Below are 20,194 nucleotides of genomic sequence, written 5' to 3' on the forward strand. Positions count from 1 at the left end.
GTGACGCGATTTAGGAAGCCCTGGTGTTTGCTGTGCTTAAAAAGGTACGCCAAGGAAGAATGGATACGTGCAGACAAACGAGGTCTTACTGAAGCATACGAGCAATACCAGGACAGACAGTGACAGTCAGGAGCAATATCAACATACCACACCCACTCCATGTATATGAGAGCTGAGATGGAAGCTTTGATTCAATGATGCAAAACATCAGCGTAGGTACCAAAATCCCTCGACAGTCTTCGTCAGTTTTTGAAGCACCGAAGCTAACACATATCCCCGCCAGTCACAATACCAGTCACATTTAATACCAGCGACATAATTCTCATTCTTTATAAGTCTTTATAAGTGTTGTAGCATGTCTTCAACGATAGATTCAATAGGAACCACAAATATATAGATAATTTAGTCAGTTATATAAAGATACCATATCGATTGGATTTGTCCAAAATATATCTGATTGAAATATTTGCAAGGTTTAGATCATTCCTTTCACATTCGGTATAATCAAAATAAGTGCATACAGTTCTTTAAAATAACAAAACTAATATGATTTGTGTTTATATTATCTTTCGTTCGATAACATAGCCTGTGGCCACTAAGGGAAATACAACATTCGTTTCTTTCATCAAATAAATGTCATTACGTATTGTAAACACATTTCTTCTGTGACGAATGTCATTTTAGATATATCTAAGAGAAAACATACGTATTTAGCTTGCAATTCAGATGAGAAATCTGATAAATTAGCCGCATAAAGCGACAATTGGTCTTATGCCGTAAGCGGACAGTCTTGCTCCAGAACATTCTTCGCACTAGTGCAATCTGGTCAGTGGATACTCTGTCCACAAATGCGACCACGAAAACTTGCGTGTCTTTATAGCAGACAAGGATGTTCCTATCCAGACTGAGGGAATGCATTACAAACGAACGAATAGTGAGTTGTACCTACGTAAGTTACATGTTAAGGCCTTATTTGTGTATTTTTGTATCTTATTGAATCCGCTCTTAATAATATTCCTTGTCGCGGAATTTGTATTTACAAAATTCAACTAGGAGATAAATTATTTCATTAATTGTGTTTGCTAGATTTTGATTCCAATATTTATTGTTCCCTACCGGTGAAACCGGAGGGGACCTATGGTTTTCGCTCCGTCTGTCAGTCTGTCTGTCTGTCAGTCCGTCACACTTTTCTGGACCCTGCGATAATTATATATGTTCTTTATATTTTTTTCATGAAACTTGAAACATGGACAGATGGCAATATGGAGATTATGCACGAAAATTCATTTTGTTCCTACGTCAAGAATTCTGGTTGTTATGGCAATAAATATATAAAAAAAAATACTGACAATGGTGGAGTTTCACCGGTAGGGGACCAAATTGCTTGGCAATCTCTTGTTCTATATAATTTTTTAAAACAGATGTGAATGTCAACAAATTGAGTTTAAGTTTTATCTTTATTTTCATTATTTTGCAGGCTGATAATAAAATGATTAAATTAGACGAGTTTTGTTTCGAAATTATCTGCTTGACGCATTAATGTGTTCAAGCTTAAATGGTTTTTCTAGTTGGTAAATTGTTAACATTACTAACCTTATTATAGTATAACATTATGTTTGATAAATAAAGTTTTATTTAAAGGCAAAGATTAAAGAAAGTTAATCCCTTTTTAATGCAGTATTCCAATCTGCATTTTGGTATGAATACATGGTTTATTTCACCACTATAATATTTTTTATTTTATTTTGTTTAACACTTTGTTAATGCTCTATAAAATGAACTTTTTTCTGCTGTTACTAATTAGTCATGCGCATTATTTAGTTAAGTTTTGTATGATGTCTTTATAACAAATAAAAAAAAACAACATAAACAATAATTCGCATGAGTTACTCCTACAGAAACAACAATATATTATATAAAAAATCTAAGTCATATGTTTACCTATCTATAAAGAAATAAGTCTTTGCTCTTTAGATTGAATTATTGAGTACTTCACGTGATTAATGAGCAATTATGTGTTTTTTATGAGGCACACACATGCAACCCGTCTAATAGCTGTTATTCTCGATCTGACTCAGTGATTTAGAATTGCTATGGCAATTGTATTGCAATTTAATATGAGCAACTTATCTGCTTCTGGCATTATTTACAAAAAAAGTAAATTCTAACATAAGAGATACTGTAACAATATGCTGGTAATCTAACAATAAGTAATTGACGTCTCTGGAACACATTCATTAAATTGATCGCAAAACATGTAATCAAACAGAATCCTTGTGGAGAGTAAATGTTAGATAATATTGTTGAGCAACGATAATGTGCGAAAACATTTCTATATCCACGAGTTGTCAGAGATATGCATATACACAATTTAGAAGTTTGGCATGGAACAACACAATAACTTGACCACAAACCTGAAATATGTGCGTTAAATAGCATTTCCGAACTAAGGACACCATCAGAAAGTGGTCTGGCTTATAAAAAAGTGTACACATTTTTAACTCATATAACACAGACAAAATTGCAGTGTAGATACATGTAAATGCATGTGAACAAAGCTATGGTTTATGGGTTTCTAACGTATTTTTTCAAAACTAGATAAATGTATTTCATGACGATATTCTCATTGAAATAAAACCATTGCTTGTATAGAATATATAATATATACCTGTAAAGCGTTTTTATATTATTTTGTTCTGTTCTTTACGAAAAAACAAAACAACATGTTTTATGACGATATTTTCTTTGACATGTATTGGGCAATTGTTTTTATAAAGACAATATTCGTTATAGCTACTTTAAAGGCACTATAAAGGTGACAAATCCAATTATTATGCATATAAACTGGTCCAATTCTTACCAGATCTCAGTTGCTCTTGAATAAAAAATGCTTATAACACAGCTTAGGTGCAATGTTGTCAAAAATTATGGAAGATATACCCGTTTCATAATTGGAAGAAATGTTTACAACTTTGCAACCAACGTGATGTGTAGCCTCAGAGCGCTGACGTATGCTAAAAATAGCCGAAATAAAATTCAATTTTTATTCTATTTTAAACAACTTTTTATCAGCAGAAAGTAATTTATTCGATCATTACAAACATTTAAACCATTTAAAAGAGACCTACTTTGTGAGTGACACCGGAAAACGTTGAAAATCAACGATATATTTTTGGTGACCTGAGTCACTTTTACTTTCACTTTCCCGAGTAAACAGCGATATAAATAAACTGATTGTTTGTAAACACAATGACTTGGAGGACACTGTATTTTGAGCTCAAACCAAGTTGTATTGCTCATTATTTTGTGGTAATGTCCAATAGCATTTATATATCGTTTTTTGATAATTTTTATAAATAAAATATGAAAAAAAAAATCGGTAAATAATTTCGGATCGTCACCTTTATAGAGCCTTTAAGACACTTATATAAAACCTGTCAGTTCTTATTGTATGTTTAACATAAACCACACCAACAGTGTAAAAATGAAATTCTTTATTCGATAATCAGAATGCATCCAAAGCATTTTAAAAACTTTTGTTTTCTTACTGTTGTAATTTTGTACTATTTAAAAAGTCATAGAGGTGTTGTATATATACTATTTTACCGACTTGTTAAAAAGCTAAGCAAGGACGCAGTTCGTGACAGTTTATACATGAAAACATAAATCTACACGTTTAGTGTATAACACGAAGATACTGAAAGAGAGCAGTCAATCTGGATTCTTGTGAAGTACACAATTCTGAAATAATTGCATATAGTTCATAATTTGTAGATAGCAATATTAGATTCGGGTAAATGTTTGTCCGTGAAATGCATAAATAGTAAATACAGATATAAGTGAGCACTTACGTGACCAAACATGTTTATTGTCCTTGAAATTGACGATTTTCATGTATTATAACATATATTTTATGTAACGTATGTTTTGGATAAAGCTGATTTAGATTCATATCTTAATCAAACATAAACAGTCCATGATAGATAGTTTTGCTTTTTAAATGTTTATACATAAGGATGTATACTATTTGTTCCTAATTTACATCGTCTTATATATGTGTACATGGCTGTTTGACATTATTTCATGACAACAAAACGCAAACAGTAGACATGATAATCAAACATTTAGTAATATCGTCCTTGTGGTATATAGTGTAAGTTAGAGTCCCTTTTGTGCGATTGGATACATTTAAACATGGTTTCTTAATTAAACTGGCTGTTATGTCAACGTTGTGTGATGCATCCGTAAATGCGGAGCTTGAAATGCTTTTTTTTAAAATTTATTTATCGCATTAAATTGCTTATAACATATGCTATTCGTCATATTAAAATACAATAGCCTGTTAATGAAAATACTAATTATAAATCCAAAAACGCAAAGGTCCATACATGTAGTCACTAACAATCAAATGTATTACTAAGTAAATGTGCATTGAGTACAAGGACCAGTGACTTGGAACTGTTGTTTAAACTGTTATAAAAATGTAAGAAAACTCCATCTATTACAGCTGGAGTAAAACTCTTGCTAGCGACTCGCAAACCTTTAAAGGAAGTTACCCACTCGATCTCGAATCAAACTGTTGTCATAGCACTGGGAGGCCTTTTTATGATGTAGTTAAATATACAGATTAACTATTAAGTTGTGTCAATTAAGTTTTGTCTTCCGGAAAGTCTGTGTTTGATGTAAATATTGACAGTATAATATAAACGCATCAAAAATAATACTATGATTTTTGTTTTACCACATATACAATATCTACTAAAATTCACATACAGGTTACAAGTTTCTGTGTACAGTTGCTTCCACTTAAAAATAATAAGTGGCAAATTGAGTTTAATGCTCGGCGTGTTTTTGTCATCATAATTCTAATGTATATTTTATTAACAGTTTTTAGTCTTTTCAGCACTCTGTAAAGAGATAAGAGATTGAATTGAACAGATTATAAGAAAGAACATTTAAACATGGTTTTTGCTCGTTACAATATATCAGTTTAAGCGATTATACAAACACGTGCATGCTGAGATAGATAAACGTAATGGAATTCATGCAAAGAAATTAGGCCCATCTATTAAAGATAATAAACTTTAAAGTTATCAAACAAATTATGTATAAACAAGATCATTTCTATGTTTTATACACGTAACAAACCAAAACATGCAATCATAATAGATATATTGCTTTGGAAATCTGAGATAAATGTATAAAGATAAAAGCTAAGCTCTTTAAACATATAAATAATGTGCTTCATAAAGAACGAAATAAAAGCGAGTAATGGGAACCTGACTTTCTTAACAAGCCGTTACATACATTTAGTCTGTATATATATATATATATATATATATATATATATTAATTTCTATTCTACAAACATAAATATTTTTCATTAACAACCAAAATCATGATCAAGAAAATGATTCTGAAAGTTCTATTTACTACCTATAGAATATAATAGGGGTTAAAAGTATTTTTCTTTAATTCCCAGGACACTTTTATTTATGCTAACAATCACCGAATACTATGAACATAGTATTTATTTGTTTGTATTATATAAGTTTTATTATTTCATTTGTTTTTCATTTGTTATTATTAACTATGTTTATTTATGTACTTTATCAAATATGATTTCCGTTAATCGCTATAACAAAAGCTAGATCCTATATCATCCCATTTATATATTCACAATTGTTTCCTTTATATGTGTACACACTACATTTAAATGTAATAAGTATTTAAAAAATCTACCAGAATATCCACATTTAACTCTGTTAATCTATCAAGCAGGCCAAATGACAGCAGAAAATACACAATAAGAACATACACATCGGAATTATACATGTTCATAATCAAAGATTTGATTAACGCACTTACACTGAGAATGCAAGTAATTTAGTGTTTAAATTGGTCTAAACGCACGTTGAAACTCACACATCAGCCCATAAACAAAAAACAACACACAAACACACACTCACACACTCACACATCTTAATATCTTTTAATTCTATAGCATTGTAATTCATATTAAAGGGCAATACGTGAGAATATAAAGATATTTGATTTAAATACACGTACATTTTACAATAACGGCAAATGGTAGAGTTTGGAAATGTTCTCTAATCGAAAGGTACTTACAATGCTGGCTCATTTAAAATCTGTCCAAAATCACACACGTTGGTAACGAAGCAATAGGTTTGTTGTTAGAACAACAAGATCGACTGACTAAGCAAGTTTTCGCTGATTGAAAGTGAAAGTATCTTCAGTCTAACTTATCAATGAGAAACTGATTAATTTAAAGTACCTTTGAGTGATACTTCTATTTTGTATTCTACATCATTCTATCATTTACGTTCCAAAATATTTTTTATTTTGAAATTGGATTTAAAATATTAATTGAAATAACGCTTGTATCATTTGTTTTTTCTTTGTTTCTTGTTTGAAGAAGCTGTTTTGTCAAGCGCCGGATAAAAACTATTTATTCTAGTGAGATAATGTTCACAGAAACCAAAAAAGAAAAGGAAAACGGTCAGGATCTATGACATTTTGCAAGGGATACAAGTGTTAGCAGTGGTGATGTGGTGTATTTGTTGCATTGATTCACTTGGAAGGAAAATTTTAGAATGTTAATTGAACAATCAGAAGTCTTTGCATTTCTGTCGTTAAGGAAAAAACATACATGACATAACACAGATCAGATGTAAAATAGTAGTTAAATTAAGAATTTGCAGGTGAATAAACATGTTGCATGAATATAGTAGTGACTATGAAAAAAAAGATGTGTATGCGTATAATTTAATATCAAATACAACAAAAACTTACACGAAATTTCTGGGCCACTGCGTAATAATGTTTTGGAGTTAGACAGTACTATTCTTAACAGTAGCAACTGACTTGTTCAATAAAGGCATTATTGGTTACTTTAATAGAAATACAATGAATTGTTAGTCCAGCCATTTGATTCAGTTAATCGTGGTCCCGATCAGGAAAGTAAGAATGGACATTAATACTTTTATGTGCATGGTTAAAATAAAATGAAATTTACCGACTTTTATGTGCATGGTTAAAATCAAATGAAATTGACATATAAACATAAATAAAATTTGGATTTGTATTGTAAGGACCACTGCATGAAAAAGAAAACAAACATTCCAGTAATAATCAAAGCTTAATTTGGTTAAGTGTTTTACGTACTGATTTACTGCAATAAGTAAAACGTTTGCATTGGCTTAAACTGTATTGTTTTCTGTAACTTTAGTAATTTAGTAATGAAAATAAAAAGTGCGGAATACTGATTTTGCAGGACAGCTAAGGAAAGAAACAAACTATGATAACAATAAATTAAAATTATTTCGGTCTGTTCAAATGTCTTCAAGTCGTTTCAATGGGTTGTTCGAATGCAAACACAACATCTTTAGTATTTTGTCCAGGCTTCTGGTTTTTGCGTACTATTCATTGTTTAAGTCATAGGTCGCGTCTTAAATAGTTTTCGGATAATAACAACATTTTCCCTACATTTAAATTTTTTTGACCTGTTTTATGCATAAATGTTTTGAAATAGCAAACATATTTGTGTGCATCAGAAATTCGTTAGTACTTTTATCCGGCTTACTACTTTGGGCAACATTTAATGTAACTGTAACAAAGACAATTACACATAAGTCACACATGAGTGCAATTTTCCATGGTTGTTCCTGAATTCAAAACCATTTACAAGAAGTGAACACTTTATTGTATATTAAAAAAAAACATTCTGATATTAATACAATTACTATTTTGTGCTTTTATTTCACAAGTGCTTTAGCATTTCGAAACAAAATAGTAATACATTGTATTTCATTTATTGTTGACTAGTGGTCCCAGAGATACGTGATGCAATAATAGTTTTTTTATGCAGACAAATGAGCAACGTTTTATTTTGAACGCATTTTTGGATTAAATTTAAAGTGATTATAATAAAGGTTAACACAAAACATTAACATACATCATAGAACTGAGCGCAATAATGCTCGAGACTATGCAATTCATGATAAGAACGCGATATTCGTTTACGTGATAAAATATTTATTTTGTCAACCGTACAGTAGCAAATTACTCCATACATCGTTTGCAATTTTAATCCACTTATTGGAATATTGCTTATTCTTTTTGGTCAAACTTTCTTAAATATGATCTCCGCTTGCTGATTTAACCTTACGCTGATCTAAAAACGACACCGTATATCTTACAAGCGCAATGAAACGTACGATCATGTTAAATTTACATATTGTGATGTTTATTAGATTTTTTTCCCAATAATTAAACTTACCATCCAATTATGTACGCACCAATCAATGTTAATCAGTTCGTCAATAGTTATTACGACTTCAAAGCCAAACCAAATCATAATCTACCCATGTACATGCGAAAATGTGTTGCCACTGCATCGTATTTGCGTTTTATACGGGGTAGCCTTGGAAACTGCAACATCCATTTAGAATGTTTTTTGCAGCTCGAGTTTCTTTATTTATGGTAAAATTCATATTGGGACAATAGAAACTGAGCTGATAGTTCAAGCAGTGCACTACATAGTTGTATTTCATTTAATTGTTATAAAACTTATGTAAGTGACAATTATATGGGATTAACTCTGACATAATAACGGTTTTAGATTTTTAGTGGTTAATTTCACACCGCAATCAAACATTGAAGAACAATGTATGCACAATAGTTACTGTAAACTAATCTTTTTTTGTTGTTATCGCACTGTGTTCCCTCAAAGTATTGCGGATTGTTAAGTTTTGCGTGTTTATGTCGCGTGCTTTCTTAATGAGTGATAGAGGCGACCAATGTAATATAACAGGAAAACATGTTTATTTGCGAAAGATACAATTAAGGGAACAACTATGTGCTAAGATAAACCTAACAATTTGATAAAAAATGTTGGTACTCTATAACTTCGATATACTTATATTTTTAAGCAATAATATGGCACTTTATATGGTATTTATGTTGCAGAGACGTTGATTTTGTTTATTTTTTTCACTTAATGTGCATGAAGAAACGTATGGACGTCTAATAGTAAAGCTATATTATTTGAAATGAAAACGACCATTTTAAAGTGAATGTTTTTCACTATTATCTCGAATTAATTCCTTCCCACATGACTCAAGATTACTTTTGCTGTACGCATTATTGTCAACTTTTTAGAAATATCAATATCAATATTTCTATAATATCAGTAATTGATTCATACTTTTAAAATTTTGACAAGACTTTCACTAGAATCATGCTTTTGCACAGGACCAAAGCTTGAATTTGGGAATGAAATATGCATATGTATAACACTGCCTTTTTATGCCCCCGAAGGAGTGCATATAGTGATCGGACTGTCCGTCTGTCCGTCCGTCCGTCCGTCTGTCCGTCCTTATGTCCGTCCGTCTGTCCGTCACGCTGTGCGTTTAGGTTTCGAAAAATGCTCATACTTCTGTGTCGCTTCAGATTGAAATTTCATATTTGGCATGCATGTGAATATGGACAAGGCCTTTCCATACGCACACACATTTTGACCCCTGTGACCTTGACCTTGAACTTAGGGTCCGCGTTTAGGTTTCGATATCTGCGTTTAGGCTTGGAAAAAAAGCTCATAACTTCTATCAAGCGTTTATAGGGGGCATAAGTCATCATATGGTGACAGCTCTTGTTTATTTTTATTTTTTCACGCTTTCTGATCATAATTTATTAACTGTTTCAAATTTAAAGTATAGAACTGCATTGTTAGTTTCTCTCTTATGCACGAAGTTATATTTCATTTCATAAGCACACTTTCAAACAGTTGTCAAACACACAAAATAAATTGTGACAAGAAAAGACATGAACATAATGATGAAATCTTTGCATCGACGCATCTGTTGATAGTTGTGAATACTGTAGGTTTACCAATTTCATGAACAAATGTACATCTGTTAATAAGCTCTTTGCTTACAGTGCTATATTGTTTACTTCGAAATTAATCAAAATAAACTGAATGAGAACAACACAATTAGCATTAACATACGTCATTACGGAACCAAAATCACGTCAATTTAATGTTCTTGTTTCTTCTGTAATCATGATGGTTGATTGACACCAACCGTCTTAGATGGCGGCGATATCGTTAATGGGAGTATTACTATAGGATGTAATATATTCATCCACGCACAATATCGTGGTATCTCTATATTGACATTTTGCATAAACTCTTCGTTGAAATATTTGCTAACATACCTTTAATTATTGACTCCAATTGTAGCGGTTTACGGTCCTCCAATTATATTGCTTTACGGTAGGGATTTGATACGGGGCAATAAATACACTGATTCAAGAATTTTCATTGCATGAACGGTTTCAATGAGGTAGACGCAAATACAAACTGATTTCTACGCATGGCGTTCAAATGCTAATTAATCTATCCAGAAGCAAATATAGTTGCTTCCTAATTTTCCTGTTTATGTTGCGATTGCATGACTATTTCAGCTTAAAATGAAAGTTTAACAAAAAGACTAAGATGAAACTTACTAAAAAGCCTTTGTTTATATAATCAAAACCCAATCCTATTGATAAATCTTTCGTTAGATATAAACAACAGATGAAGCTGCGATACAAATAAACTTAGCTACAATTTAATATTAATCTTTCCAAATGTTATTATTATAGATACCATTTAAAATTTAATCGACCGCATTTTCGGGTTTGACATAGATTAAAACATAACGGAGCATGTCTGAAGTTTTAGAACTATGTGCATGTGTATTAAAGATAACTAGGAATTAGTATATTCAAAAACATATTGTCAGGAGAGAAACATGTATTTGCTGTTCTTTAATATAAGGAAAAATACCATTCAATACAAAACCATACATACAACAATAGATATAACATAAAACTATTATTAGAGCTTCAGTAAAAACTTAAGACGTTGAATGCAAAGAACCCAATTCTATGAATTGATCATTCCGTTGCGTTGACACTAGGTTGTGATTATTTAAGTAGTCTTTTATTTAACGAGTCATACGGCCAGTTGCTAATTCTTGGATAGGAGCCGGGCGCCGCCACCATTGCTTTCAGCCCGATGAAAGGAAATGACATGGACAAAAATACAGAATAAAAAGCCGCATCGATTGGGGCCCAGAATAACAACGACCGCGCATTCCTTCGCAAGTCTCCAGGATGGATGCGACAATTTAGATACTGAAGCTGATTCATCGACCAAGTTGGCGATAAAGGTAACAACCACATGAACATGGGACGAAAGAACACTCAATACGTGTGGCAAGGTTCATGAACTCACGCACGAGCTGAAACGTTACCGCTCGGACATCATAGGACTAGCCGATATTAGATTGTTAGGATTTGGAGAAACATCAACAGACAAAGGGCCTAAGATATTGTTCAGCGATTCAGCAATGTGACGATACTATACATCGCCACGTGGGTGCTTTCATCGTTAAAAAGGACGAAGACAACAGTGTAATCAGTTGCATCCCAGTCTCAAGCAGACTCATTTACATCCCTTTATCAGCCAAACCTCACAACATCACAATCGTCCAGGTCTAAGCACCAACAGCTGACTACAAAGACGAGGAGATTGAACAGTTCTATGAAGAATTAGAGCGCATCATAGTCAAGATCCCAAGACATCCTCAGTTTCCAAGGCGACTGAAACGCCAAGGCTGGAACAGACGCAGTAGGTAGATTTGGCTTATGATAGACCAACGACCGAGGTTTGAGAGGAATTCAGAGCTGGGCGGAGCACAGTGGAACATATCTTTAAATACAGAATCATCATTGAGAAATAAATACAACACCAACTTGACCTCTTCCACAACTTCATTTACTTTAAGAAAGCTTTCGACCGCGCGTGGCATGATAGCCTATGGCATATTAAGAGATGACGTAACAATGACGAAGAGCTGGTGCAAGTAATTACCTTTTAATATTAACACGACCAACATATTTACATATTTAAACGTGTCTGGAAAACAATAAAATGAAGTTAATACGAGCATCAGCTAAAGATTTCATATTACTCAAATGAATGATACTATTGACTTAAATTATGTTTCATCAACAGATTGAATTGAAAACAACAGTTAGCCGAAAGTAAAATCTTTAACGTCATGCTCAATTTTAAGTGTTTAAGCGTCGAATTTATGTTAATTGCGCAGCCACTACTATTGGAAAGGTTTATTTATAAGTTATAAGATGCAGATACAGTTATCTAATATGTTTACGAATAATTGATGTTAATACGTGTTTAAACATGAAGACTTCACAATTGAGGCATTTCTATATAAGCAAGAAAGTTCGTTGAATTGATATCCCACGTCAAAAAACGTTTTTGATAGACTGACCGACGTACGGACGGGCTGACGGTCAACGCCGATCTATTTTCATCCGCCGTTTGCGGGAGGCAATAAATAATAAGGTACATTATATCAACATGGAATAAGTAATGCTATGAAAATTAATTATACAGGATGGATTTCCACAGCTACACATTGTATCTTTTGAAAGCCTTTGTCAAATGTTACGATACATGTCAGTGTTAACATAATGTATTACCAAATAAAGTTTACGGTTGTTCAAGTCATATGATTAGGACCTCGCAAAACAACGTTTTATCTACCGAAAATACTCCGCTATTCTGTGCTGTTCAGATCATTATACATACAAGTAGTTTGCTCTTATGAACAAACACGATTAAACGCGTCAGCATTATCTTACATGTAATATATTTTGCGTGTATAAGAAGAAAAGTGTCTACAGTATAATACTTGTATTATTGAAAAACTGCTATATCGGCATACGCCACTAAGGGATAGATAATACACGTCAAAAGCATCTTACAAAATCTACAGATATCTTAAATGAACCACGTAAAGATTGTTTGATTGCGTATGTTTTTGCGTTTACAATACAAACCGTACGTCCAACCAACCATTACTCGAAAGTATCAATCATACGATAGTTTTCTGACCCAGCATTATCAAGTTGTAAGACGAAAATCTTCCATTAACAATTGTCGTTAACAATATAGTGTGGCATGATTAATTACTGGATAAGTCTTGTCTTAGCATTCCCATTGCGTAGATTGTCGCAAATATGGGACCATTAACATCCTAATTACAAAAGGAATGCACTCATTTGATAGCAGATGTAAGGAATACAAATCGAAATAAAATTACCTCCTCAAAAACAGCAAGCCACCTTCATTGTTTTGTTGTTTTTAACACGATTTAAATCTCTTGATTCTGCAATTACTTGGGGTAAATAAATCAATATCCTATAAAAACGTTTCATTAGGCGGTATTCGTTTAATGAAAAAAAGAACTTAAAATAAAAAAATGCAATAATATAAATGCATGTTTTTATGACCCTACTCACAGAAAAGGGGAATACAGATGTCGCTCTATCCGTCTAGTCTGTCTGTCGTTCTGTCTGTCTGTCCGCACGTTAGTCCAAACCTTCCACTCGTCCTAAATAAGACTTACTAATGGTATTGTTTTGTGTGTAACCCGCCTTATCACATCAAACTTCGAGTTCATAATTATAAGTTAAATGTCGAATAGGGTCGTAGGTTCTGGAGAAAAAATATTTTCCAGTATTTCGTTTAAAACAAAGAACAACTTGTCAATTCAATACAGGACGTAGATTACGATATAAAATACAACAACTAATTATTACAGCTTGGGTCAAAGCCCCGGAGCGGCTAGGAAAAACGGTTGTCTAAACAAGTTGAACGGCATTCAAAACCGCTGAAAATGAAACTACATTTATTATACAATTATTCACATGGAATTCATGAATATTCCGTTAAGATCCGCGGATAATCATAGCCAATTCTAAATTTCATTAAGCAATATTCTGCATGATTGAGAGGACGTTTTGAAGATACCTGTTTAAATTCAGGTATTAAACGACACGATTATTAATTGAACACTATGGTAACTGCACCAATACACACGTGGCATGTTGACAAGTCTTAACCGCAAAATTGGATGATATTAAAATTGTGTTCATATTCGAATCTCACTGTCCAAGACTCTCTTTATAATTGTTTAAACACACTTGTTCAACCGATAATATCTGTATTCGTCACTGAAACGGCTTGGTTCGTCGTCCGTTACTTTTATTGTGTTTATATTTGAAATCAAGAGAACAAAATGATAAATAATACGTATACAATACTCAAATTATTAAAGATCATTCATGCGCTGAACAATACAGCCGTCTACAAAATATATATTTTGAAACAAACAATAAAATAGCTAAGCTCATAACTCTGACAGTCGGTGTACCTGTTCACGAACTTTATACAGATCATATGCCCTAGAACATTTACCCTATGACATAGTAAGTAATTGATTAAGCATTGTGTATTGATAGAGCCTTGACAGATGCATTTGCTTCATGTATGTCCTCTTTGTTTTTCCTTGTTTCGTACAGATAGTTTCGATCGAAAGTCGAAAATAAATAACAACCACATACATGTTTTAGCCAGACAGATTTAATACATATATGTACATAAGTTGACATTATGGTTTTATTATATGGGTAACATTAAAATAATTTAAACAAGAACTATCTTAAAAAAAGATATTCGGCGTTTATCCTGGATTGTGAATAATGTACGACAAAATACGTTTTTATTTGATTCTGTAGTAGAAACAAAGATGAACCATTTTCTGTTCAAAGTAAACAAAGTTTTATTATTTTGATAAATTTCCAGGACAGAATTATGGGCCTTTGGTTTTTGACATCTGATTTCTTGTGAAGCTAATTATGGTGCCCTAATACTTATGATACATGGCATGATGTAAAACAAAACATAATTACTGTGTATGTGCGTGTGGTAAAGACAATAATTGAAAAATAATGTATATTTTAATTTACATATTAAATACCACACACTATGACATCAAATAGTATTGCTTGTATAATCAGTATAAACATTATGTGAGTTGCTTTTTATATGGTATCCCCACCAGAATTTGAACCTAAACTTCCTCTCCATATAGAAAGGTGCGTTTGCTTACACTATCAGGATGTTCCCATTAACAGAAATAATATTGGTTTCAATGATATCTGTCAACTCTTTAAACCTTTTCAATCAGTCATGTGTAAATACATGTTTTGAAGCTTGTTAAACACAATATAATCCATCTTCTTTTTAAGGCAGATGTCATTTTGATAATGGCATGTATCATAAGGGCTTACTTTTAAAGCTGCTCTGGATCAGGAACTCGTGTAGGTCAGAGGTTCCCATCATCCGATCTTCTGGCCTTTTCAGGGGCGATGACAGTGACTTGGTCACTTATTATCGAGTCAGGCAGACGAAACTGCTGCAAATAAAGTAATGAGAATAATTACACATGACACTTAGTTTGAGCAGCATAAACTTTTAAGATTTACATAACTGTTCAATGTTCATATACAAGCAGAGCTGAGTTGCAACATTTACAAGATTAAACGTTTGATTACTTGTACCGTAAGAAATAACACTTTTTAATTGATGAAACATGCATCCAAATAACCCCCAATAGTTTAAACAAAACACACAGAAATATAATTGAACAGGGGGCTGGTCCATGGTGCAGAAATATTGCACAACTGTAATTGTTAAAGATGGTTGCTTATAAAACATTAATGCTAACGCCATAATAACAACTGAATACATGATTGGTCACATGGATTAACGCCACAATAATAACTGAAATCAAACACAGCGTAAATTGGTTTTATGCGTTTATGGTTGCTTATAAGCTATACATCCTGATAAAGTTGTTAAACCAAACCTTTTAAAATGGAAAATGAACTAATGTCAAGTGATGTCGGTTAGTTTTCGTGCCTTTTGACACTCTGGACTCTAGGAATAATCTGTATCTGGAATGAGGTCTGCGCCTTGAAGCCACCATCAAACAAACTATATCAATTAAAGAAAAATTGCCATTTATTAAGTCCATGGGAGTAATACAATAAAAGAAATTACCAGTAATCAACTTAACACTTTCATCAATGCTGCTGCGCACGCTGAATAAAAAGGACTATCAACGACAACTTGTAGAGATGAACATTTTATAAGTGGAGTAGCAAAACTTTACTTGCTCTAAAGCGAGTATCTTTTCACAACATTAACATTAACTTTGAACAACCTCCCTTATGTTTTGTTCATTAGCCTTTGCACTTTTAGAACACTGTTGTATGTAGGGACTATCATTTTTGTCATATACGTCTTCATATGATACGGAGCTAAAGTGTAAATGTACCATTGACGATCACCTAAATCCAGATTTGCTATTATAGAAGTGTGGAAAGTTTAAAGGTCGTGACAAGCAAGCAAAAATGGGTCATTACCCAGTGGCCACAACTGATCTATCACTGTTTTAAAACAAGAAAAATCAGTGTCCTATTTAGATTTTATTACATAGTTAAAAAAAAAATTTCAGAAGACTGGTAACAGTTTAACGTTAATGTTACCAATGTGTCAGACCAGGGCCTTGATTTTGAAATCTAGCACATGCATAGTCAGATTATGTCATTAAAGATTAAACATTTTTTTCAAACACATAAAAATCTAAACATGTTTCTGTAACTAATGAAGATGTAATAAATAGTAAAATTGCACTAAGTCAGAAGGCATTTGACTGCTGGTGCGTTGGCATACCAGGTGGCTCTGTTGCAATGGTTTGATGGACTGCTTGGATGTGTAGTTACATAATATACAGTATATCAAACTGTATTAATTCAAATATGTTTGCATCTAGTATACTTAGATTGATAATATTTACAAAATTAATGTATATGAATGTTAAACTTGACTGAAATATTTTAAATGATACTGAAATCATGACAGTACTTTATGCTGATAAATATTAAATTATGTTGCTTGATACAATCATGTACATCTATATCAAATGAGATCATACTGTAACTTCAGTGATGAATTTCAGTGATTAAATTGAATCCAAAATGTAAGTCACTCCCATCTCTCTCCCGCAGCGCGCATACCTACAGGTCATACTGTGTACCAATCCAGATCCAAACATATTATACATAATTATGTATCATGTTGTTTAGAGGGGATGATTTTCCCTCTGTTGTATCATTGTATTGTTTTACTTTTTTTTAATCAGTGTGTTTAAAGATATAGAAACATAGCTCCAGCGTCAGAGCTTCAGGCAATGAATATTTTTACCCCTGATCTTTTTTTCGAATGGATATTTTAGCTAGTTCCTACATTCAATACAGTCAAATATATGTAAAGTAGTATTTGTACGGTAGATTAAATTTGTACATTAAATATTTTTTTAAGTGTTCAAAAGATATAGTACAAGTGTTCATGCTAGATGAATTAAGAGCCTTAGTCAAGCGGTATTTAAACATTTTTAAATGGTAACATTTTCTGAAATTTACACATTTTCTCTTGAGCACTGGCCAGATATAAAATGTATACCATTTTACCACTTTTATATGAAGCCCTGACCAGATCTCAAATGTTTATCCCTTTTCTCTGGCACCATGGTCATCTCCTGTTGTTAACCTAACAAACACCTATCAAAATTGCAAATTATATGCAGAACAGTTCATTTTATTTAATGGTTGAATGAAATACTTCAGAAAAAAAGACATCTTTTTCACATTAAAATTTAGCTTTCACAGTCATGGAAAAAGAGCCTGCACCGAACACAGATCAAATATAATTTTCATTTGTGGATCAACCCATATCTATGTGCATAAATATCTCAAGTCTTCATGAAAGCAGGACACAAAATTGTATTTTATGTACTTAATTGATCTGGCTATAGTTTTCAGATTATTATGAGCTCAATCAGTATATTTATATCAGTATTTATGTTTTGTGTATTGTAAAACATATACACAATCATGCAGTTACATGATAGCAATAAATAATAACAAAGCCACCCATACGATAAATGTCATTGGTAAAGCCTATGGTAAAAAATGTGAACACATTGAGTGTAATCGCCCTCTCGTGCCAGAAAAAACAACACATTGACAGGTTGTAATTTTTGACAATTCTACTTTCACTTTGTGATATCAAACTATCAATCTTATGCGGTTGAGAAAAATATCGCTATTGCTTATTTATCATATTTTCTGTACATTTCTTCAATACACAGGCTACCACTTTGTTTACATATTTCGCTTACATTTTGACGTGCAAAGGTAGGACCGCATTACCGCTTACGAAATATGTATGGCGTACCATTTCTGTCAAAAGTCAACAAGACCTACTTAGTGACAAGAGAAATAAACGTTGACGTACAAAATGTATGTCGAAGTACAAAAATTGTACTTCGACGTACAAAAGGAAATAGCCTTCGAAGTATAAATTTGTACGTCGACATGTTTGTACTTCAATGTACAAATTTTCTTAACAGCTGATCAAAACACTTGTCTCATGAGCCGCTTTTTCTTCAGATTTATTCATAATAAATGTTTAAAATCTCTTTTTTTAAATGAGGACAAAATAAATAAAAATATCAAAATTGAAAAAAAAAAACATTTTACAAAGAAGTTTCGAGTATTTAATGCATTGAAATAGATTAAATACCCATTTGAAGAAAATTCAAGGTTACCTTTTATAATAAAATTATCAAGCATACTGTGAGTATTTATTGACCATGCGGGGCGAAATATCACGGCCCAGCGCATTACTGTGTAGGAAATTTCCAACGGTAACCAAACAGTTACCAAACGATTACGGGATTAAAAATGTACAATTACCTCCATGGTTTGGTTGAATTTTGTGTTAACCATTATTTGCATAAGTCAGAGGTTAATTCCGCTACGCCAAGTCAATAAATACGCACATTATCTATGAGTTAGCAGTCGATAGTCGCATAATTTGGTATAAATAATAACAATATTGTTCAATAAATACGCTCAATATCTACTAGTTAGCGGTCGATAGTCGCATAATTTGGTATACATAATAATATTAATAATGTTCAATGTCAAATATCTCTAAAAGCAACAGATGTAAGGCGTCTTCTGATTGGCTTACACTCAAGGGTCAGTAAAGACTGAACGTCGAATTACAATTTTGTACATCGAAGTACAAAAAATGTAATTCTACGTACATATTGTACGTCAAAGTACATTTCTCTTTTTACCTACTAGGTCTTGTTTACTTTCGACCCAAATGGTACGCCATAAATGTGTATTCATACTATTGCCTTTGAGGTACTTATCCGACGGAAAGGGCCAAGAATGTGCGATTGTGGGTCAAGTTCCCCAGGGGTACTACGTCCCCGTACCCCCATTTTTTTCCATACCAAATTTTTTTCGTACCCAATTTTTTTCGTTCCAAAATTGTGTTCGTACCCAAATTTTTTTGTGTGCCCATTTTTTGTTTCGTACTTAAATATTTGTTCGTAACCACATTTTTTTGGCATGATTTGTTCGTTCTCAAAATGTTCGTACACATTTTTTTTCGTACCCACATTCACAATTGTGATGATGTAGATCAACTTAAATTGATGCTTTTATATCCATACTCTTCAAAAGCATCGTCGCACCAGTACTGTCAGTACTTTGATTTTTCCAAATTTACCTAAGACTATCAATACAATTACTATATTATTTTTACATTGACAGAAAATACTTTATCCAAAATTGAATGATGAAAACATCCCAGCTCATCAGCTCATACAAATTTCATGCCACAAAAATGTCAACAGTCTAAATAACTAAAGTGGGATAAACAAGGATCAATCAAAACAAATTTCAAAGAATCTCTCACATTCAAATCAAACTGCTGTAGCAAAGTAGAATCTTCCTCCATCTGCAACTGCAACCCCGTCAATGAGTGATTCACCGATGGGAAGGGGATGTTTTGTAAACTCAGATTTCCACGGCATCGTTTTTTTCGCTTTCCACAGCTCTGAGATTGGTCTGTAACAGAAGAATGCGTTTAATCAACAAGTCGAATCCCCAACACGTACACCGGATGCTAGGGCCTTATTTTACTGAACAACCACGCTACAAGCATATCCGTATGATTCCAGACAGTGAGAGCAATAAAATATTTTTTATAAAATTGACACGAACACATACTTGAATTTTTCCAGATAATTCCATTTAATTGTTAGCACTCCTTTCTTGTGCATTTTGGTAAAAATGGCGAATATATTGTTATCGTTATTTAGGCTATAAATAG

The 20,194-nt window shown here is 32.6% G+C and overlaps 1 protein-coding gene across 2 annotated transcripts in view; it reads right to left on the reverse strand.

Annotated features, from left to right (window-relative positions):
* Window positions 1–19,918, reverse strand: part of LOC127879996 (uncharacterized) — a 39,158-nt gene extending 19,240 nt beyond the window's left edge. The window contains exons 1-2 of one of the 2 annotated variants that reach the window (XM_052427171.1): window positions 19,778–19,918; window positions 15,229–15,350 (exon numbers count right to left, since the gene is read on the reverse strand). The gene's annotated coding sequence lies outside the window, so the exon portion shown is untranslated. Of the gene's footprint in view, window positions 1–15,228; window positions 15,354–19,777 lie in introns of both variants that reach the window. The other variant, XM_052427170.1, reaches the window with a different exon arrangement.
* Window positions 19,919–20,194: the final 276 nt, after the last annotated feature.

This window comes from Dreissena polymorpha, chromosome 4, assembly GCF_020536995.1.
Source record: "Dreissena polymorpha isolate Duluth1 chromosome 4, UMN_Dpol_1.0, whole genome shotgun sequence".
In the NCBI taxonomy this organism is placed as follows: domain Eukaryota; kingdom Metazoa; phylum Mollusca; class Bivalvia; order Myida; family Dreissenidae; genus Dreissena; species Dreissena polymorpha.